This window comes from Pseudophryne corroboree, chromosome 5, assembly GCF_028390025.1.
Source record: "Pseudophryne corroboree isolate aPseCor3 chromosome 5, aPseCor3.hap2, whole genome shotgun sequence".
NCBI classification, from domain to species: domain Eukaryota; kingdom Metazoa; phylum Chordata; class Amphibia; order Anura; family Myobatrachidae; genus Pseudophryne; species Pseudophryne corroboree.
In genome coordinates this window covers 810,787,726-810,811,709 of record NC_086448.1, presented here as the reverse complement: position 1 = coordinate 810,811,709, position 23,984 = coordinate 810,787,726, and positions in this window count along the sequence as shown.

Below are 23,984 nucleotides of genomic sequence, written 5' to 3'. Positions count from 1 at the left end.
TTTTGATCAGGGTCATTTGGGTAGTTTCTGTTGTCATTATGATTTAAAAAGAGTTGACAATAAATGGCATCACCCAGCCAATAACCATGAGTGAAAGAAAAGTTTGTGAGTTATCATTAATATTCTCTGACAAATGGCCAGAAAATCACAAATTCTGCTAGGGTATGTAAACTTATGAGCACAGCTGTACAAAACAGGGCCATTGTACCTTTATTTTCTCTGCTCCCCTGAATTTTTACAGCATGCTAGACAGGGCCAGTTTACATTTATTTTCACTGCACCCCTACATTTTTATAGCATACAAGACAGGGCCAGCACCCCTGTATTTTCAATGCATACGGGAGGACAGTACCCCTGCCCCCTGCACAACACTGTGACAGCCTGGACAACAACAACACCTATATACAGCTGCAGCACCCCTAACAGCACATGAAACACCTGTGACAGCCAGGACAGCACCGCTAACATCACAGTGACATGACAGCACCCCAAGAGATCACATGCTGACCCCACCCGACACCACCCACAGAGAGAGACCTCTCGAAGTCCGGAGCGAAAATGGCGGCGACGTGCTGCTGTTTATATGGAATCCAAAACCCTAAAGAATCCAACAGCATGATGATGACGTTTTGCCTCGTTCTGGTTTTCAAATCTGGTGGGAAGTCCCGAGCCGGACTTGGATTCTGGCTCGGAACGTGAAGTTTGGGGGTTTCGGTTCTCTGGGACCTGAACCCGCTTATCTCTACTTTTAATTGAAAATTGTAATAAAGCCTCTTAAACAATATGCAGAATAGGACAAATTGAAGATGTTCCTGTAAAACGCTGTAACATGAATTTACCACAGGAACTCATATTATTCTCTGAGCATGTCTTCAGAAGCAGATGCCGCACCTTGACTTGTGTGACTTCACAAAAATACCTTATTGATAGACGTGAATTTGTAATTCTTCAGCCTTCCATCTGTTGTGCTCCAGGGTCCTGTGATGTTGTGGGTGGGCTAAATAAAATAATGATGCTATTTATTTATATATAATTCCTTTGTGAAAATTAGAATGATGGTGAAAAATGAAAACAGTATTAAATATTGGTGATGTGCACCGGAAATTTTTCGGGTTTTGTGTTTTGGTTTTGGGTTCGGTTCCGCGGCCGTGTTTTGGAATCGAACGCATTTTGGCAAAACCTCACCGAAATTTTTTTGTCGGATTCGGGTGTGTTTTGGATTCAGGTTTTTTTTTTTTCAAAAAACCCTAAAAAACAGCTTAAATCATAGAATTTGGGGGTCATTTTGATCCCATAGTATTATTAACCTCAATTACCATAATTTCCACTCATTTTCAGTCTATTCTGAACACCTCACACCTCACAATATTATTTTTAGTCCTAAAATTTGCACTGAGGTAGCTGTGTGACTAAGCTAAGCGACCCAAGTGGCCGACACAAACACCTGGCCCATCTAGGAGTGGCACTGCAGTGTCACGCAGGATGGCCCTTCAAAAAAATACTCCCCAAACAGTACATGACGCAAAGAAAAAAAGAGGCGCAATGAGGTAGCTGTGTGACTAAGATAAGCGACCCAAGTGGCCGACACAAACACCTGGCCCATCTAGGAGTGGCACTGCAGTGTCACGCAGGATGGCCCTTCAAAAAAATACTCCCCAAACAGCACATGACGCAAAGAAAAAAAGAGGCGCAATGAGGTAGCTGTGTGACTAAGCTAAGCGACCCAAGTGGCCGACACAAACACCTGGCCCATCTAGGAGTGGCACTGCAGTGTCACGCAGGATGGCCCTTCAAAAAAATACTCCCCAAACAGCACATGACGCAAAGAAAAAAAGAGGCGCAATGAGGTAGCTGTGTGACTAAGATAAGCGACCCAAGTGGCCGACACAAACACCTGGCCCATCTAGGAGTGGCACTGCAGTGTCACGCAGGGTGGCCCTTCAAAAAAATACTCCCCAAACAGTACATGACGCAAAGAAAAAAAGAGGCGCAATGAGGTAGCTGTGTGACTAAGATAAGCGACCCAAGTGGCCGACACAAACACCTGGCCCATCTAGGAGTGGCACTGCAGTGTCACGCAGGATGGCCCTTCAAAAAAATACTCCCCAAACAGCACATGACGCAAAGAAAAAAAGAGGCGCAATGAGGTAGCTGTGTGGCTAAGCTAAGCGACCCAAGTGGCCGACACAAACACCTGGCCCATCTAGGAGTGGCACTGCAGTGTCACGCAGGATGGCCCTTCAAAAAAATACTCCCCAAACAGCACATGACGCAAAGAAAAAAAGAGGCGCAATGAGGTAGCTGTGTGACTAAGATAAGCGACCCAAGTGGCCGACACAAACACCTGGCCCATCTAGGAGTGGCACTGCAGTGTCACACAGGATGGCCCTTCAAAAAAATACTCCCCAAACAGCACATGACGCAAAGAAAAAAAGAGGCGCAATGAGGTAGCTGTGTGACTAAGCTAAGCGACCCAAGTGGCCGAAACAAACACCTGGCCCATCTAGGAGTGGCACTGCAGTGTCAGACAGGATGGCACTTGAAAAAAATACTCCCCAAACAGCACAAGACGCAAAGAAAAAAAGAGGCGCAATGAGGTAGCTGTGTGACTAAGATAAGCGACCCAAGTTGCCGACACAAACACCTGGCCCATCTAGGAGTGGCACTACAGTGTCACGCAGGATGGCCCTTCAAAAAAATACTCTCCAAACAGCACATGACGCAAAGAAAAATGAAAGAAAAAAGAGGTGCAAGATGGAATTGTCCTTGGGCCCTCCCACCCACCCTTATGTTGTATAAACAGGACATGCACACTTTAACGAACCCATCATTTCAGCGACAGGGTCTGCCACACGACTGTGACTGAAATGACTGGTTGGTTTGGGCCCCCACCAAAAAAGAAGCAATCAATCTCTCCTTGCACAAACTGGCTCTACAGAGGCAAGATGTCCACCTCATCATCATCGTCCGATTCATCACCCCTTTCACTGTGTACATCCCCCTCCTCACATATTATTAATTCGTCCCCACTGGAATCCACCATCTCAGGTCCCCGTGTACTTTCTGGAGGCAATTGCTGCTGGTGAATGTCTCCACGGAGGAATTGATTATAATTCATTTTAATGAACATCATCTTCTCCACATTTTCTGGAAGTAACCTCGTACGCCGATTGCTGACAAGGTGAGCGGCGGCACTAAACACTCTTTTGGAGTACACACTGGAGGGAGTGCAACTTAGGTAGAATAAAGCCAGTTTGTGCAAGGGCCTCCAAATTGCCTCTTATTCCTGCCAGTATACGTACGGACTGTCTGACGTGCCTACTTGAATGCGGTCACTCATATAATCCTCCACCATTCTTTCAATGGTGAGAGAATCATATGCAGTGACAGTAGACGACATGTCAGTAATCGTTGGCAGGTCCTTCAGTTCGGACCAGATGTCAGCACTCGCTCCAGACTGCCCTGCATCACCGCCAGCGGGTGGGCTCGGAATTCGTAGCCTTTTCCTCGCACCCCCAGTTGCGGGAGAATGTGAAGGAGGAGATGTTGACGGGTCACGTTCCGCTTGACTTGACAATTTTCTCACCAGCAGGTCTTTGAACATCTGCAGACTTGTGTCTGCCGGAAAGAGAGATACAACGTAGGTTTTAAATCTAGGATCGAGCACGGTGGCCAAAATGTAGTGCTCTGATTTCAACAGATTGACCACCCGTGAATCCTGGTTAAGCGAATGAAGGGCTCCATCCACAAGTCCCACATGCCTAGCGGAATCGCTCTGTTTTAGCTCCTCCTTCAATGTCTCCAGCTTCTTCTGCAAAAGCCTGACGAGGGGAATGACCTGACTCAGGCTGGCAGTGTCTGAACTGACTTCACGTGTGGCAAGTTCAAAAGGTTGCAGAACCTTGCACAACGTTGAAATCATTCTCCACTGCGCTTGAGTCAGGTGCATTCCACCTCCTTTGCCTATATCGTGGCCAGATGTATAGGCTTGAATGGCCTTTTGCTGCTCCTCCATCCTCTGAAGCATATAGAGGGTTGAATTCCACCTCGTTACCACCTCTTGCTTCAGATGATGGCAGGGCAGGTTCAGGTGTTTTTGGTGGTGCTCCAGTCTTCTGTACGCGGTGCCTGTATGCTGAAAGAGGCCCGCTATTCTTCTGGCCACCGACAGCATCTCTTGCACGCCCCTGTCGTTTTTTAAATAATTCTGCACCACCAAATTCAAGGTATGTGCAAAACATGGGATGTGCTGGAATTTGCCCAGATGTAATGCACGCACAATATTGCTGGCGTTGTCTGATGCCACAAATCCCCAGGAGAGTCCAATTGGGGTAAGCCATTCTGCGATGATCTTCCTCAGTTGCCGTAAGAGGTTTTCAGCTGTGTGCGTATTCTGGAAAGCGGTAATACAAAGCGTAGCCTGCCTAGGAATGAGTTGGCGTTTGCGAGATGCTGCTACTGGTGCTGCCGCTGCTGTTCTTGCAGCGGGAGGCAATACATCTACCCAGTGGGCTGTCACAGTCATGTAGTCCTGAGTCTGCCCTGTCCGTGGTTAAGTGGACATTGGGTACAACTGCATTTTTTAGGACACTGGTGACTCTTTTTCTGAGGTCTGTGTACATTTTCGGTATCGCCTGCCTAGAGAAATGGAACCTAGATGGTATTTGGTACCGGGGACACAGTACCTCAATCAAGTCTCTAGTTGGCTCTGAATTAACGATGGATACCGGAACCACGTTTCTCACCGCCCAGGCTGCCAAGGCCTCAGTTATCCGCTTTGCAGCAGGATGACTGCTGTGATATTTCATCTTCCTCGCAAAGGACTGTTGGACAGTCAATTGCTTACTGGAAGTAGTACAAGTGGTCTTCCGACTTCCCCTCAGGGATGATGATCGACTCCCAGCAGCAACAACAGCAGCGCCAGCAGCAGTAGGCGTTACACTCAAGGATGCATCGGAGGAATCCCAGGCAGGAGAGGACTCGTCAGACTTGCCAGTGACATGGCCTGCAGGACTTTTGGCTTTCCTGGGTAAGGAGGAAATTGACACTGAGGTAGTTGGTGGTATGGTTTGCAGGAGCTTGGTTACAAGAGGAAGGGATTTAGTGGTCAGTGGACTGCTTCCGCTGTCACCCAAAGTTTTTGAACTTGTCACTGACATGATGAATGCGCTGCAGGTGACGTATAAGGGAGGATGTTCCGAGGTGGTTAACGTCCTTACCCCTACTTATTACAGCTTGACAAAGGCAACACACGGCTTGACACCTGTTGTCCGCATTTCTGTTGAAATAATTCCACACCGAAGAGCTGATTTTTTTTGTATTTTGACCAGGCATGTCAATGGCCATATTCGTCCCACGGACAACAGGTGTCTCCCCGGGTGCCTGACTTAAACAAACCACCTCACCATCAGAATCCTCCTTGTCAATTTCCTCCCCAGCGCCAGCAACACCCATATCCTCATCCTGGTGTACTTCAACACTGACATCTTCAATTTGACTATCAGGAACTGGACTGCGGGTGCTCCTTCCAGCACTTGCAGGGGGCGTGCAAATGGTGGAAGGTGCAAGCTCTTCCCGTCCAGTGTTGGGAAGGTCAGGCATCGCAACCGACACAATTGGACTCTCCTTGGGGATTTGTGATTTCGAAGAACGCACAGTTCTTTGCTGTGCTTTTGCCAGCTTAAGTCTTTTCTTTTTTTCTAGCGAGAGGATGAGTGCTTCCATCCTCATGTGAAGCTGAACCACTAGCCATGAACATAGGCCAGGGCCTCAGCCGTTCCTTGCCACTCCGTGTCGTAAATGGCATATTGGCAAGTTTACGCTTCTCCTTAGACGCTTTTAATTTTGATTTTTGGGTCATTTTTTTACTGATCTTTTGTGTTTTGGATTTTACATGCTCTGTACTATGACATTGGGCATCGGCCTTGGCAGACGACGTTGATGGCATTTCATCGTCTCGGCCATGACTAGTGGCAGCAGCTTCAGCACGAGGTGGAAGTGGATCTTGATCTTTCCCTATTTTTTTAACCTCCACATTTTTGTTCTCCATATTTTAATGCGCACAACTAAAAGGCACCACAGGTATACAATGTAGATGGATGGATAGTATACTTTATGTATGACGACGAGTGACTGAAGACACAGAGGTAGGTACAGCAGTGGCCTACCGTACTGCTATATACAGTATAATGGACCTGGTGGACACTGTCAGCAGACTGCGTTTATAGTATAAAGAAAAAAAGACACCACAGGTATACAATGTAGATGGATGGATAGTATACTTTATGTATGACGACGAGTGACTGAAGACACAGAGGTAGGTACAGCAGTGGCCTACCGTACTGCTATATACAGTATAATGGATCCGGTGGACACTGTCAGCAGACTGCGTTTATAGTATAAAGAAAAAAAGACACCACAGGTATACAATGTAGATGGATGGATAGTATACTTTATGTATGACGATGAGTGACTGAAGACACAGAGGTAGGTACAGCAGTGGCCTACCGTACTGCTATATACAGTATAATGGACCTGGTGGACACTGTCAGCAGACTGCGTTTATAGTATAAAGAAAAAAAGACACCACAGGTATACAATGTAGATGGATGGATAGTATACTTTATGTATGACGACGAGTGACTGAAGACACAGAGGTAGGTACAGCAGTGGCCTACCGTACTGCTATATACAGTATAATGGACCTGGTGGACACTGTCAGCAGACTGCGTTTATAGTATAAAGAAAAAAAGACACCACAGGTATACAATGTAGATGGATGGATAGTATACTTTATGTATGACGACGAGTGACTGAAGACACAGAGGTAGGTACAGCAGTGGCCTACCGTACTGCTATATACAGTATAATGGACCTGGTGGACACTGTCAGCAGACTGCGTTTATAGTATAAAGAAAAAAAGACACCACAGGTATACAATGTAGATGGATGGATAGTATACTTTATGTATGACGACGAGTTACTGAAGACACAGAGGTAGGTACAGCAGTGGCCTACCGTACTGCTATATACAGTATAATGGACCTGGTGGACACTGTCAGCAGACTGCGTTTATACTTATAGTATAAAGAAAAAAAGATACCACAGGAGTGTTTTTCAGGCAGACAAACGTATACTGGTGGTCACTGTCAGCAAAACTGTGCACTGTACTCCTGCTATAGCTGCTCCCCAGTCTCCCCCTCAATTAAGCAGAGTGAGCACTCAGCACAGTCAGATATATCATGCAGCACACTGAGGCTGAGCACAGATATGGTATGGAGCATTTTTTTCAGGCAGAGAACGGATAAAAAAAAACTAGCAAAACTCTGCACTGTACTCCTCCTAACAGCTGCTCCCCAATCCTCCCCACAATAAGCTAAGCAGTAGCAATCAGATCAACTAACTATAACTATATAAACGGAGAGGACGCCAGCCACGTCCTCTCCCTATCAATCTCAATGCACGTGTGAAAATGGCGGCGACGCGCGGCTGCTTATATAGAATACGAATCTCGCGAGAATCCGACAGCGGGATGATGACGTTCGGGCGCGCTCGGGTTAGCCGAGCCATACGGGAGAATCCGAGTATGGCTCGGACCCGTGTAAAAAGGGTAAAGTTCGGGGGGGTTCGGTTTCTCGGAAACCGAACCCGCTCATCACTATTAAATATCGCTGAAGGAATTTTGTGACAGTTTATCAAGCCTTGCATATGAATTGTGTGATAATTCTCCCCGCAGACACAATGCAGTGTGATTAACGGCCCTCATTCCGAGTTGTTCGCTCGCAAGCTGCTTTTAGCAGCTTTGCACACGCTAAGCCGCCGCCTACTGGGAGTGAATCTTAGCTTATCAAAATTGCGAACTAAAGATTAGCAGAATTGCGAATAGACACTTCTTAGCAGTTTCACTTTCTGAGTAGCTCCACACTTACTCGGCAACTGCGATCAGTTCAGTCAGTTTCGTTCCTGGTTTGACGTCACAAACACACCCAGCGTTCGCCCAGACACTCCTCCGTTTCTCCAGCCACTCCCGCGTTTTTCCCAGAAACTGTAGCGTTTTTTCGCACACACCCATAAAACGGCAAGTTTCCGCCCAGAAACACCCACTTCCTGTCAATCACATTACGATCACCAGAACGAAGAAAAAACCTTGTAATGCCGAGAGTAAAATACCTAACTGCATAGCAAATTTACTTGGCGCAGTCGCACTGCGGACATCGCGCATGCGCATTAGCGACTAATCGCTCCGTTGCGAGAAAAAAATAACGAGCGAACAACTCGGAATGACCCCCAAAGTGCGGACAAGCAAAGTCCAATTTACTTTAATGCAACTCTGTCAGTGATTGCAGATAAAATAGATCTGTCAATAATGAAAATCACTACATCCCTAACCTATCTCTGATGCCTCTGAACAACATTACCACATAATAGTAGGAGTGAGTCAGTAGTGGGGTATATTTGCTAAGGTCCCGATTTTGACCGAGATGCCGTTTTTTCTTCAAAGTGTCATCTCGGTAATTTACTAAGCAAAAATCACGGCAGTGATGAGGGCATTCGTAATATTTTGGAAGTCCTAGGAAAAAATCACGAATCAATACACCATCGGTCAAATACGCCTGCAATTTGGTAGAAATCGGGAATTTACTAAAAAGTGCAAAACACAAACACTGCCGACAATAGCCAAAAACTGCCGTGATGAAATACAAATCGTGAAAAAGTGCTAAAAAAAAACAGACCTGCTTTTTTATCCCGTGTTTGTATAGGCATGCACGGATCCATGAGATCCGTGCATGTTTTTCAGTGGGAAGGGGTGGGAAATGTTATAATTTTTCCAAAAAAAAATGCTTGGGGTCCCCCCTCCTAAACCAAACCAGCTTTGGGCTCTTTGAGCCGGCCCTGGTTGCAAAAATATGGGGGGAAAATTGACAGGGGTTCCCCCATATTTAAGCAACCAGCACCGGGCTCTGCGCCTGGTCCTGGTTCCAAAAATACGGGGGACAAAAAGCGTATGGGTCCCCCGTATTTTTGAAACCAGCACCGGGCTCCACTAGCTGGACAGATAATGCCACAGACGGGGGGTCACTTTTATACAGTGCCTTGCGGCCGTGGCATCAAATATCCAACTAGTCACCCCTGGCCGGGGTACCCTGGGGGAGTGGGGACCCCTTCAATCAAGGGGTCCCCACCCCCCAGCCACCCAAGGTCCAGGGGTGAAGCCCGAGGCTGTCCCCCCCCATCCACTGGGCTGCGGATGGGGGGCTGATAGCCTTTGTTGAAAGTAATGAATATTGTTTTTAGTAGCAGTACTACAAGTCCCAGCAAGCCTCCCCGCAAGCTGGTACTTGGAGAACCACAAGTACCAGCATGCGGCGGTAAACCGGGCCCGCTGGTACCTGTAGTACTACTACTAAAAAAATACCCCAATAAAGACATTACACACACACCTTGAAAGTATAACTTTAATGCATACATACACACCACCATATACACATACTTACCTTATGTTCACACGAGGGTCGGTCCTCTTCTCCAGTAGAATCCATGGTGTACCTGTTGAAAAAATCCTACTCACCAAATCCAGTGTAGAGGGCTCCTCGGATAATCCATTTGTAATCCACGTACTTGTAAAAATAAAAAAACGGGACACCCGACCACGAACTGAAAGGGGCCCCATGTTTTCACATGGGACCCCTTTCCCCGAATGCCAGAAACCCCCTCTGACTGATGTCTAAGTGGGTTTCTTCAGCCAATCAGGGAGCGCCACGTTGTGGCACCCTCCTGATCGGCTGTGTGCTCCTGTACTGTCTGACAGGCGGCACACGGCAGTGTTACAATGTAGCGCCTATGCGCTCCATTGTAACCAATGGTGGGAACTTTGTGGTCAGCGGTGAGGTCACTTTCGGTCAACCGCTGACCTCAAAGTTCCCACCATTGGTTACAATGGAGCGCATAGGCGCTACATTGTAACACTGCGGAGTGCCGCCTGTCAGACAGTACAGGAGCACACAGCCGATCAGGAGGGTGCCACAACGTGGCGCTCCCTGATTGGCTGAAGAAACCCACTTAGACATCAGTCAGAGGGGGTTTCTGGCATTCGGGGAAAGGGGTCCCATGTGAAAACATGGGGCCCCTTTCAGTTCGTGGTCGGGTGTCCCGTTTTTTTATTTTTACAAGTACGTGGATTACAAATGGATTATCCGAGGAGCCCTCTACACTGGATTTGGTGAGTAGGATTTTTTCAACAGGTACACCATGGATTCTACTGGAGAAGAGGACCGACCCTCGTGTGAACATAAGGTAAGTATGTGTATATGGTGGTGTGTATGTATGCATTAAAGTTATACTTTCAAGGTGTGTGTGTAATGTCTTTATTGGGGTATTTTTTTAGTAGTAGTACTACAGGTACTAGCGGGCCCGGTTTACCGCCGCATGCTGGTACTTGTGGTTCTACAAGTACCAGCTTGCGGGGGAGGCTTGCTGGGACTTGTAGTACTGCTACTAAAAACAATATTTATTACTTTCAACAAAGGCTATCAGCCCCCCATCCGCAGCCCATTGGATGGGGGGGACAGCCTCGGGCTTCACCCCTGGCCCTTGGGTGGCTGGGGGGGGGACCCCTTGATTGAAGGGTTTCCCTCTCCCCCAGGGTACCCCGGCCAGGGGTGACTAGTTGGATATTTGATGCCACGGCCGCAAGGCACTGTATAAAAGTGACCCCCGGCTGTGGCATTATCTGTCCAGCTAGTGGAGCCCGGTGCTAGTTTCAAAAATACGGAGGACCCCTACGCTTTTTGTCCCCCGTATTTTTGGAACCAGGACCAGGCGCAGAGCCTGGTGCTGGTTGCTTAAATATGGGGGAACCCCTGTCAATTTTTTCCCCATATTTTTGCAACCAGGGCCGGCTCAAAGAGCCCGAGGCTGGTTTGGCTTAGGAGGGGTGACCCCACGCAATTTTTTTTTAAGTTTAAACATTTTTTATTTTTTTTTACAAGGTGCACAATGAAGCCCTGCACGGATCTCTCAGTTCCGGCCGAGATTCATTGTATTAAAGTCGGCAGTGTTTTACAAGTCACTCACGTAAAACACTGCCTAAAAAAACGAATGACATCGACATCGGAAAACCCGAAAATGCAGAATACGGCAGCTTAGTAAATTAGTCGTAATCAATTCAACAAGTTGCATATTTACACTTTCGATGTCATTCGTGATTGAACTTTGACCTCAAACGGGAAAATACGATTCTTAGTAAATTTACCCCAGTGTATTTAATTGCTGATTTATTTATCATTCCCACACTAAATAATAAGGACACCATGGTGTTACTTTGTGAATAACATTGAATCAGTCTATTAATACGTCAGTAACAAACATTGCATAGTGCCTGGTTTTCATTTTGTAGCTTTAAACTGTTGTTGTTTTTTTTTAACTGCAATATTAGATGTTTTTTCTATTTTTCACATTTGAGGTTATGTTTTTAATTTTATCAAAGCTGGGAGAGATAAAGTAGACAGATTAAAAGGGGACTCATGTAGCACTGCAGGTGGGGCAGATGTAACATGTGCAGAGAGATGTAGGTTTGGGTGGGGTGTGTTCAAAGTGAAATCTGAATTGAGAGTAAAAATAAAAATAAAGCTTTTTAACATATTTATTAAGTACCAGTTATTGATGTAGCGCACACATATTCCGCAGCGCTTTACAGAGAATATTTGGCCATTGACATAGGTCCCTGCCCCAGTGGAGCTTACACTCTATATTCCCTATCACATGTACACACACACATTCACACTAGGGTTAATTTTGTTGGGAACCAATTAACCTACCAGTTTATTTTTGGATTGTGGGATAAAATCGGAGTACTCTGAGAAAATCCACGCAAATACAGGGAGAATATTCAAACTCCGCACAGTTATGGCCATGGTGGGAATCGAACCCATGACTTCAGTGCTGTGAGGCAGTATTGCTAACCACTACACCATCAATACTGCCATATGTGGGCTACAAGCAAAAGCAGTCAGTATTTACCCTGCACAGAGAAAATATACCCAACTCAAAGCTAACTCTCTCTGCACAAGTTACATCTGCCCCCCGTGTAGTGCAACATGGTTTTACCCAGTTGCTTTCTTTTTTCCTTTACTTACAAATATGAACAGGAGCTGATTGGTTGGCAAGTTATCTCTCCCCACTTTATCTCTCTCCAAGTTTTGATAAATACCCCCTATTTGGGGTGAGTGCCCATCATTTGAACTCCATTTTAGTGATATTGAATTAAGAACACCGAGTATAGGGGCTCACACAAACAGAAAGACCCTGGATGAAATGTTTTGACTGAATATATAAAACAAAACTTAATATTTCTCTAATTCTCGAGTCTGTATTTTCAGTTGTGTACTACAGTAGTAATGTCAAGTGGTAACAACGGGATGGTATCAGGATCCCAGCGCTTGGGATACCGGCACAGTGGCAAACGCAGGATTTGCATGGGGGGGTTTCCAAAACTGGGTGGAGCCAATCACGGGGGTGGGAACTGTGGTGACCCAGTATATGCTGGGTCCGTAAAACTAGTGTGTCTGTGTGTGTGTGTGTGTGTGTGTGTGTGTGTGTGTGTGTGTGTATATATATATATATATATATATGCATATATATACATATCTACACATCTACACATATATACCATATATACACCTATATCCTAGTGATGTGCACCGGACATTTTTCGGGTTTTGTGTTTTGGTTTTGGGTTCGGTTACGCGGCCGTGTTTTGGATTCGGACGCGTTTTGGCAAAACCTCACCGAATTTTTTTTGTCGGATTCGGGTGTGTTTTGGATTCGGGTGTTTTTTCAAAAAAACCTAAAAAACAGCTTAAATCATAGAATTTGGGGGTCATTTTGATCCCATAGTATTATTAACCTCAATAACCATAATTTCCACTCATTTCCAGTCTATTCTGAACACCTCACACCTCACAGTATTATTTTTAGTCCTAAAATTTGCACCGAGGTCGCTGGATGGCTAAGCTAAGCGACAAAAGTGGCCGACACAAACACCTGGCCCATCTAGGAGTGGCACTGCAGTGTCAGACAGGATGGCACTTCAAAAAAATACTCCCCAAACAGCACATGACGCAAAGAAAAAAGAGGCGCAATGAGGTAGCTGTGTGACTAAGCTCAGCGACCCAAGTTGCCGACACAAACACCTGGCCCATCTAGGAGTGGCACTGCAGTGTCAGACAGGATGGCCCTTCAAAAAAATACTCCCCAAACAGCACATGACGCAAAGAAAAAAAGAGGCGCAATGAGGTAGCTGTGTGACTAAGCTAAGCGACCCTAGTGGCTGACACAAACACCTGGCCCATCTAGGAGTGGCACTGCAGTGTCACGCAGGATGGCCCTTCAAAAAAATACTCCCCAAACAGCACATGACGCAAAGAAAAAAAGAGGCGCAATGAGGTAGCTGTGTGACTAAGCTAAGCGACCCTAGTGGCCGACACAAACACCTGGCCCATCTAGGAGTGGCACTGCAGTGTCAGACAGGATGGCCCTTCAAAAAAATACTCCAGAAACAGCACATGACGCAAAGAAAAAAAGAGGCGCAATGAGGTAGCTGTGTGACTAAGCTAAGCGACCCTAGTGGCCGACACAAACACCTGGCCCATCTAGGAGTGGCACTGCAGTGTCACGCAGGATGGCCCTTCAAAAAAATACTCCCCAAACAGCACATGACGCAAAGAAAAAAAGAACCGCAATGAGGTAGCTGTGTGACTAAGCTAAGCGACCCTAGTGGCCGACATAAACACCTGGCCCATCTAGGAGTGGCACTGCAGTGTCACGCAGGATGGCCCTTCAAAAAAATACTCCCCAAACAGCACATGACGCAAAGAAAAAAAGAGGCGCAATGAGGTAGCTGTGTGACTAAGCTAAGCGACCCTAGTGGCCGACACAAACACCTGGCCCATCTAGGAGTGGCACTGCAGTGTCAGACAGGATGGCCCTTCAAAAAAATACTCCAGAAACAGCACATGACGCAAAGAAAAAAAGAGGCGCAATGAGGTAGCTGTGTGACTAAGCTAAGCGACCCTAGTGGCCGACACAAACACCTGGCCCATCTAGGAGTGTCACTGTAGTGTCACGCAGGATGGCCCTTCAAAAAAATACTCCCCAAACAGCACATGACGCAAAGAAAAAAAGAACCGCAATGAGGTAGCTGTGTGACTAAGCTAAGCGACCCTAGTGGCCGACACAAACACCTGGCCCATCTAGGAGTGGCACTGCAGTGTCACGCAGGATGGCCCTTCAAAATAATACTCCCCAAACAGCACATGACGCAAAGAAAAAAAGAGGCGCAATGAGGTAGCTGACTAGCTGTGTGACTAAGCTAAGCGACCCTAGTGGCCGACACAAACACCTGGCCCATCTAGGAGTGGCACTGCAGTGTCACGCAGGAGGGCCCTTCAAAAAAATACTCTACAAACAGCACATGATGCAAAGAAAAAAAGAGGTGCAATGAGGTAGCTGACTAGCTGTGTGACTAAGCTAAGCAACCCTAGTGGCCGACACAAACACCTGGCCCATCTAGGAGTGGCACTGCAGTGTCAGGCAGGATGGCTCTTCAAAAAAATACTCCCCAAGCAGCACATGAAGCAAAGAAAAAAAGAGGCGCAATGAGGTAGCTGTGTGACTAAGCTCAGCGACCCAAGTGGCCGACACAAACACCTGGCCCATCTAGGAGTGGCACTGCAGTGTCACGCAGGATGGCCCTTCAAAAAAATACTCCCCAAACAGCACATGATGCAAAGAAAAAAAGAGGCGCAATGAGGTAGCTGTGTGACTAAGCTAAGCGACCCTAGTGGCCGACACAAACACCTGGCCCATCTAGGAGTGGCACTGCAGTGTCACGCAGGATGGCCCTTCATAAAAATACTCCACAAACAGCACATGAACCTTCAAAAAAATACTCCCCAAACAGCACATGACGCAAAGAAAAATGAAAGAAAAAAGAGGTGCAAGATGGAATTGTCCTTGGGCCCTCCCACCCACCCTTATGTTGTATAAACAGGACATGCACACTTTAACAAACCCATCATTTCAGCGACAGGGTCTGCCTCACGACTGTGACTGAAATGACTGGTTGGTTTGGGCCCCCACCAAAAAAGAAGCAATCAATCTCTCCTTGCACAAACTGGCTCTACAGAGGCAAGATGTCCACCTCATCATCATCCTCCGATTCATCACCCCTTTCACTGTGTACAGCCCCCTCCTCACAGATTATTAATTCGTCCCCACTGGAATCCACCATCTCAGGTCCCTGTGTACTTTCTGGAGGCAATTGCTGCTGGTGAATGTCTCCACGGAGGAATTGATTATAATTCATTTTAATGAACATCATCTTCTCCACATTTTCTGGAAGTAACCTCGTACGCCGATTGCTGACAAGGTGAGCGGCGGCACTAAACAATCTTTCGGAGTACACACTGGAGGGAGGGTAACTTAGGTAGAATAAAGCCAGTTTGTGCAAGGGCCTCCAAATTGCCTCTTTTTCCTGCCAGTATACGTACGGACTGTCTGACGTGCCTACTTGGATGCGGTCACTCATATAATGCTCCACCATTCTTTCAATGGTGAGAGAATCATATGCAGTGACAGTAGACGACATGTCAGTAATCGTTGGCAGGTCCTTCTGTCCGGACCAGATGTCAGCATCAGCAGTCGCTCCAGACAGCCCTGCATCACCGCCAGCGAGTGGGCTCGGAATTCGTAGCCTTTTCCTCGCACCCCCAGTTGCGGGAGAATGTGAAGGAGGAGATGTTGACGGGTCGCGTTCCTCTTGACTTGACAATTTTCTCACCAGCAGGTCTTTGAACCTCTGCAGACTTGTGTCTGCCGGAAAGAGAGATCCAACGTAGGTTTTAAATCTAGGATCGAGCACGGTGGCCAAAATGTAGTGCTCTGATTTCAACAGATTGACCACCCGTGAATCCTGGTTAAGCGAATGAAGGGCTCCATCCACAAGTCCCACATGCCTAGCAGAATCGCTCTGTTTTAGCTCCTCCTTCAATGCCTCCAGCTTCTTCTGCAAAAGCCTGATGAGGGGAATGACCTGACTCAGGCTGGCAGTGTCTGAACTGACTTCACGTGTGGCAAGTTCAAAGGGTTGCAGAACCTCGCACAACGTTGAAATCATTCTCCACTGCGCTTGAGTCAGGTGCATTCCCCCTCCTTTGCCTATATCGTGGGCAGATGTATAGGCTTGAATGGCCTTTTGCTGCTCCTCCATCCTCTGAAGCATATAGAGGGTTGAATTCCACCTCGTTACCACCTCTTGCTTAAGATGATGGCAGGGCAGGTTCAGGTGTTTTTGGTGGTGCTCCAGTCTTCTGTACGCAGTGCCTGTATGCCGAAAGTGGCCCGCAATTCTTCTGGCCACCGACAGCATCTCTTGCACGCCTCTCTCGTTTTTTAAATAATTCTGCACCACCAAATTCAAGGTATGTGCAAAACATGGGACGTGCTGGAATTTGCCCAGATGTAATGCACGCACAATATTGCTGGAGTTGTCCGATGCCACAAATCCCCAGGAGAGTCCAATTGGGGTAAGCCATTCTGCGATGATCTTCCTCAGTTGCCGTAAAAGGTTTTCAGCTGTGTGTGTATTCTGGAAAGCGGTGATACAAAGCGTAGCCTGCCTAGGAACGAGTTGGCATTTGCGAGATGCTGCTACTGGTCCTGCCGCTGCTGTTCTTGTAGCGGGAGGCAATACATCTACCCAGTGGGCTGTCACAGTCATATAGTCCTGAGTCTGCCCTGCTCCACTTGTCCACATGTCCGTGGTTAAGTGGACATTGGGTACAACTGCATTTTTTAGGACACTGGTGACTCTTTTTCTGACGTCCGTGTACATTCTCGGTATCGCCTGCCTAGAGAAGTGGAACCTAGATGGTATTTGGTAACGGGGGCACACTACCTCAAGCAATTCTCTAGTTCCCTGTGAACTAACGGCGGATACTGGATGCACGTCTAACACCAACATAGTTGTCAAGGCATGAGTTATCCGCTTTGCAACAGGATGACTGCTGTGATATTTCATCTTCCTCGCAAAGGACTGTTGGACAGTCAATTGCTTACTGGAAGTAGTACAAGTGGTCTTCCGACTTCCCCTCTGGGATGACGATTGACTCCCAGCAGCAACAACAGCAGCGCCAGCAGCAGTAGGCGTTACACTCAAGGATGCATCAGAGGAATCCCAGGCAGGAGATGACTCGTCAGACTTGACAGTGACATGGCCTGCAGGACTATTGGCTTTCCTGGGTAAGGAGGAAATTGACACTGAGGGAGTTGGTGGTGTGGTTTGCGGGAGCTTGGTTACAAGAAGAAGGGATTTACTGGTCAGTGGACTGCTTCCGCTGTCGCCCAAAGTTTTTGAACTTGTCACTGACTTATTATGCATGCGCCTAGGAACGAGTTGGCGTTTGCGAGATGCTGCTACTGGTCCTGCCGCTGCTGTTCTTGCAGCGGGAGGCAATACATCTACCCAGTGGGCTGTCACAGTCATATAGTCCTGAGTCTGCCCTGCTCCACTTGTCCACATGTCCGTGGTTAAGTGGACATTGGGTACAACTGCATTTTTTAGGACACTGGTGACTCTTTTTCTGACGTCCGTGTACATTCTCAGTATCGCCTGCCTAGAGAAGTGGAACCTAGATGGTATTTGGTAATGGGGGCACACTACCTCAAGCAATTCTCTAGTTCCCAGTGAACTAACGGCGGATACTGGACGCACGTCTAACACCAACATAGTTGTCAAGGCCTGAGTTATCCGCTTTGCAACAGGATGACTGCTGTGAAATTTCATCTTCCTCGCAAAGGACTGTTGGACAGTCAATTGCTTACTGGAAGTAGTACAAGTGGTCTTCCGACTTCCCCTCTGGGATGACGATTGACTCCCAGCAGCAACAACAGCAGCGCCAGCAGCAGTAGGCGTTACACTCAAGGATGCATCGGAGGAATCCCAGGCAGGAGAGGACTCGTCAGACTTGACAGTGACATGGCCTGCAGGACTATTGGCTTTCCTGGGTAAGGAGGAAATTGACACTGAGGGAGTTGGTGGTGTGGTTTGCGGGAGCTTGGTTACAAGAGGAAGGGATTTACTGGTCAGTGGACTGCTTCCGCTGTCGCCCAAAGTTTTTGAACTTGTCACTGACTTATTATGCATGCGCTGCAGGTGACGTACAGTATAAGGGAGGATGTTCCGAGGTGGTTAACGTCCTTACCCCTACTTATTACAGCTTGACAAAGGCAACACACGGCTTGACACCAGTTGTCTGCATTTCTGTTGAAATAATTCCACACTGAAGAGCTGATTTTTTTTGTATTTTGACCAGGCATGTCAATGGCCATATTCGTCCCACGGACAACAGGTGTCTCCCCGGGTGCCTGACTTAAACAAACCACCTCACCATCAGAATCCTCCTTGTCAATTTCCTCCCCAGCGCCAGCAACACCCATATCCTCATCCTGGTGTACTTCAACACTGACATCTTCAATTTGACTATCAGGAACTGGACTGCGGGTGCTCCTTCCAGCACTTGCAGGGGGCATGCAAATGGTGGAAGGCGCAAGCTCTTCCCGTCCAGTGTTGGGAAGGTAAGGCATCGCAACCGACACAATTGGACTCTCCTTGGGAATTTGTGATTTCGAAGAACGCACAGTTCTTTGCTGTGCTTTTGCCTGCTTAAGTCTTTTCTTTTTTATAGCGAGAGGATGAGTGCTTCCATCCTCATGTGAAGCTGAACCACTAGCCATGAACATAGGCCAGGGCCTCAGCCGTTCCTTGCCACTCCGTGTCGTAAATGGCATATTGGCAAGTTTACGCTTCTCCTCAGACGCTTTTAATTTTGATTTTTGGGTCATTTTACTGATCTTTTGTGTTTTGGATTTTACATGCTCTGTACTATGACATTGGGCATCGGCCTTGGCAGACGACGTTGATGGCATTTCATCGTCTCGGCCATGACTAGTGGCAGCAGCTTCAGCACGAGGTGGAAGTGGATCTTGATCTTTCCCTATTTTTTTAACCTCCACATTTTTGTTCTCCATATTTTAATGCGCACAACTAGAAGCCACCACAGGTATACAATGTAGATGGATGGATAGTATAGTATTATATTACTTATGGACGACGAGTGCACTGACGACACAGAGGTAGGTACAGCCGTGGCCTACCGTACTGATATAATATATATATATATATATATATATATATATAATATACTGTATAATAATAATAACGGACCTGGTGGACACTGTCAGCAGACTGCTAAACTAGTATGAAGGAAAAAAAACCACCACAGGTATACAATGTAGATGGATGGATAGTATAGTATTATATTACTTATGGACGACGAGTGCACTGACGACACAGAGGTAGGTACAGCCGTGGCCTACAGTACTGCTATATATATATATATATATATATATATATAATATACTGTATAATAATAATAACGGACCTGGTGGACACTGTCAGCAGACTGCTAAACTAGTATGAAGAAAAAAAAAGCCACCACAGGTATACAATGTAGATGGATGGATTGTATACTATAGTATAGTATTATATTACTTATGGACGAAGAGTGCACTGACGACACAGAGGTAGGTACTGCCGTGGCCTACCGTACTGCTATATATATATATATATATATATATATATATATAATATACTGTATAATAATAATAACGGACCTGGTGGACACTGTCAGCAGACTGCTAAACTAGTATGAAGAAAAAAAAAGACACCACAGGTATACAATGTAGATGGATGGATACTATAGTATAGTATTATATTACTTATGGACGACGAGTGCACTGACGACACAGAGGTAGGTACAGCCGTGGCCTACCGTACTGCTATATATATATATATAATATACTGTATAATAATAACGGACCTGGTGGACACTGTCAGCAGACTGCTAAACTAGTATGAAGAAAAAAAAAGCCACCACAGGAGTGTTTTTCAGGCAGACAAACGTATACTGGACTGGTGGTCACTGTCAGCAAAACTGTGCACTGTACTCCTGCTATAACTGCTCCCCAGTCCCCACAATTAGGCAGTGTGAGCAGTGCACTCAGCACAGATATATGCAGCAGTGCAGCACACTGAGTGAGCACAGATATGGTGGAGCGTTTTTTTTCAGGCAGAGAAACAACGGATTAAACTCACTGGTGGTATAATCAAAACCCTGCACTGTACTCCCTAACAGCTGCTCCCCGTCCCCAATCCTCCCCACAATTATAAGTCACTCAGTCTTTTCTACTATAACGGAGAGGACGCCAGCCACGTCCTCTCCTTATCAATCTCAATGCACGTGTGAAAATGGCGGCGACGCGCGGCTCCTTATATAGAATCCGAATCTCGCGAGAATCCGACAGCGGGATGATGACGTTCGGGCGCGCTCGGGTTAACCGAGCAAGGCGGGAGGATCCGAGTCGCTCGGACCCGTGAAAAAAAAGGTGAAGTTCGGGCGGGTTCGGATCCCAAGGATCCGAACCCGCTCATCACTAATATCTATACACCTAAATAAATATATATATATATATATATATATACAGCATATTAAACATGTATATACATACATACATACATACAGTACATGTATATATACACATGTATATATATCATCTGTGTGTCTATATGTAAGTATATACATGTGTATATATATGTATGCACATAGATATACACTGTATGTACTATAATTAAAATAAAGTAAACTTTTATTAAGCACTTAGAAGTGCCACCAGGAAGACAGCAGGCTGCAGAGGACGCTAGACAGCCATTAATGATACTCATGCAGCAAAAAAAATAAAAAATAAGATATTTTTTTTGGTGGAGGGGGGTTTCTGGGTGCTTGGAAACCCCCCTGGGTGCGCCACTGCGGCAGACATAATACAGACAGCGGTATCCTGATGCCCAGAATGCCGACACCTAGTAGGTAAGTATTCTATCCCTAATCCCTAACCTCCATAACCCTCCTTTTCCACAGCCGAACCCTAGCCCTTTCCCCCCACAGCCTAACCCTCTCCGGGGTGTGCCTGACCCTGACCCCCTTTCCCCCGCAGCCTATCTCTACGCCCCGCAACCTAAACCTAACCCTCCCTTCACCTCATAAACCTAACCCCCTCCCTGTCCAGAACTTACTTCTTTGCAGCCACGTCAAACATTTGTTTGGGACCCAGGCGGTTGGGATACCGGCACCAGCATTGGGATCCATATTGGGATGCAGGCACCGGCATTCGGAGCCGGGTTGGGATTCCGGCTGCTGGGATTCCAAATGCCGGGATCCTGACCCGATCCCAAGACAATTGTGTTCATAAAGACCAGGGGCAATATTTACTAATATTCGTGTTTGAGTCGGTTTGTGTAGTGTTTAAACTCGTTTTGTATCGGGTGCATTTTCGTGCAACTTTTTGAATCCATATACGCAAAGTTACGAAGCAGTCGACTTTATGATTGTCGTGTTTTCCGATGTCGATGGCAGTCGTTTTTTTTGTGGCACATTTACGGCCGTCATTGTCGTTTGCGTACGTGTTTTTGTTGTATTTGCTGTTTTTTTCCCTAAGTTAAACGCGGCAGGGTTTTTTTTTCCCGCGGCCGCATTTTCACTTTCAGTTTCGATTTTCATCCCCGTTCGTGATTGGTTGTGTTTCAGATGGTAGGAGTGTCTGTGCGCAACCATATAAATACGCCCCAAACCGTCCGCACCTCGTGGGTTTAGTTAGTGGTGAGGAGGGAGGTTGTGCTGTGGAGGTAGGTGAATTTGTGGTTTGGTGAGGAGTGTTGGTAGCGATTTCTGAGTGTGGTATTGTGTTTGAAAATCGTCTTGTCATTCTTGTTGTCTTGTATTTTGTGGTTTTGTCTCATTTTTAGTACAAGTTATTTTTCTTTATAGTCCCTTGTCAGTATTTGTGTGTGTGTGTGTGTGTGTGTGTGTGTGTGTGTGTGTGTGTGAGTTGTGTAGTGGTAGTGGAGGAGTGTGTTGTTTGTCTATTGTTTTTTCTGTGTTAAGTGTTTAGACACACAATTATGTGTGACTCAGAGGTGAGTGAGGTGGTGGGTGTGAGTGAGGGGGAGGAGGTTGGTCAGGTGGAGGAGGTGAGTTTTAGTGAGGTTAGTGAGGTGGAGGAGGTGGGTGAGGTTGCTGCAGCAGCCTCAAGTGATAGTGACAGTCAGAGTGCTCCGCAGCCACGCACCACTACTAAGACTGGGCGGAATGTCAAGTTTAGTTTTGCTGAAAATGTGGCATTGGTGCGCGAGCTGATGAAGTATCAGAGGCAGCTATTTGGCCCTGAGTCCGCCAAGGTGCCAACACGGAGGAAGATGGTGTTGTGGGCGAAAGTAGTTGCTGCTGTCAATAGTGAGGGGGTGGTCAAGTGGACGGAGGACACGTGCCGCAAACGGTACTATGACATAAAGCGACATGTCAAGTTCAAAATGGCCAAGGAGGCCAAGTCAGCACGGAAAACCGGTGGTGGGCAGCCCTATATTGCAAGATATCTAGAGTATGAGGAGCCCATGCGGAGTATCATACCTCCTGAAGTAGTCTCTGCAACCCATGTCCGGGATTCAGATAGGCCCAGGAAGAATGGTGAGCATGTGTATTTGCATTTACATTCTATGATTTTTTTTTTCTTAAATGTGTGTCATGTGACGTTGCATATTACTCCCATCTTCAAGTGTGTGTCAGCAAATACATTGTTTTGGTTAATGTTTTATACAAAAGCCAATGTAACATCTTACTTTATTGTATGTCATGTGTTTTTCTGACAGATATTTTGCATGTGTAGTTTAGACTTGGTGTGTTTCTGAATTGTCCTGCAATAATGTTTTCCTTTTGGGCGTTTTTTTTTTTTAAATTGTGACTATGTTTTATATTTAAGTGATCCATGTGCAATGTTTAAAAAAAGTGGTTGTCATGTTAGAGGCTGGAGTAGTGGAAAGTGGTTTGGAAACCACTTACATGTGTAATGTCATTATTAGATAATGTTAATTATGTAATTAAAATAACACTATTTCTAAGATAATTTTTTGCTTGTATTTGTACCCTGACACCACACTGCAGTGTATTGTTTTAAAAATTGCTACATTTTGTTTTGGCTCATATAGTGGAAATGTGTTTTTGGAGTGCCACATCACAGAGCAATTTATATATTGCATCTGTAATATTTATCCTTTCAATACAAAATTAAGATGTGTGTTTTTGTTTTTTTGTTTTTTTATTTAACTTGTGGCCTACAGTATGTCAGTGTCCTCTACATGTTTTCCTGTGTTGATGTTGCCATAGTGCATATGTGTATTGGACAATGTTTTTTATTTTTATTTTTGTTTTTCCGGTCCTTATGTTTTTTATAAATAAAAATCAAGCATTTCTAAAAGAAAAAATGTTTATAAGCATAATGGGTGGACAATAGCATGAAATTTATTTTTATTTTTATTTTATACAGTGTTAGAAAAAATCAGTACCACTCGTCGGCCAGTAACTCCTATCACATCTGATGATGATGACGCTGCAGAAGCAGGTAAAGTGTCCATTGTAGTATAGGGTATGCTTGTAAAGGAATGGCCATAACAAACTTGCACTTTCATTAAAAGGTCCATCAAAAGAAGTATGGAGCAGCAGAAGTGGCACTACTGTAAGACATCACCACAAAAAGCCTGTGGCTGAAAAGAAACCAAGGTCGTATGTCCCGGCCCAAACACAGCAGGCTACCCCGCCACGAAGATTATCGTCCGTATGTTCTGTCCCCCCACTCCAAATTTTGGACACACCTCCAAGACGTCATCCACACTCCCCTCATCTTGATTGTGAGTATCAAACTGAAATAAATGAGTTAAATTTCAGAACGTAATCAAAATATTTCATAACCGCATTAAGTCAAAACACATCAAAAACTTAAATACTTACCGCAGTAAGTAAAAGCTGAAATGGAATCCAAGC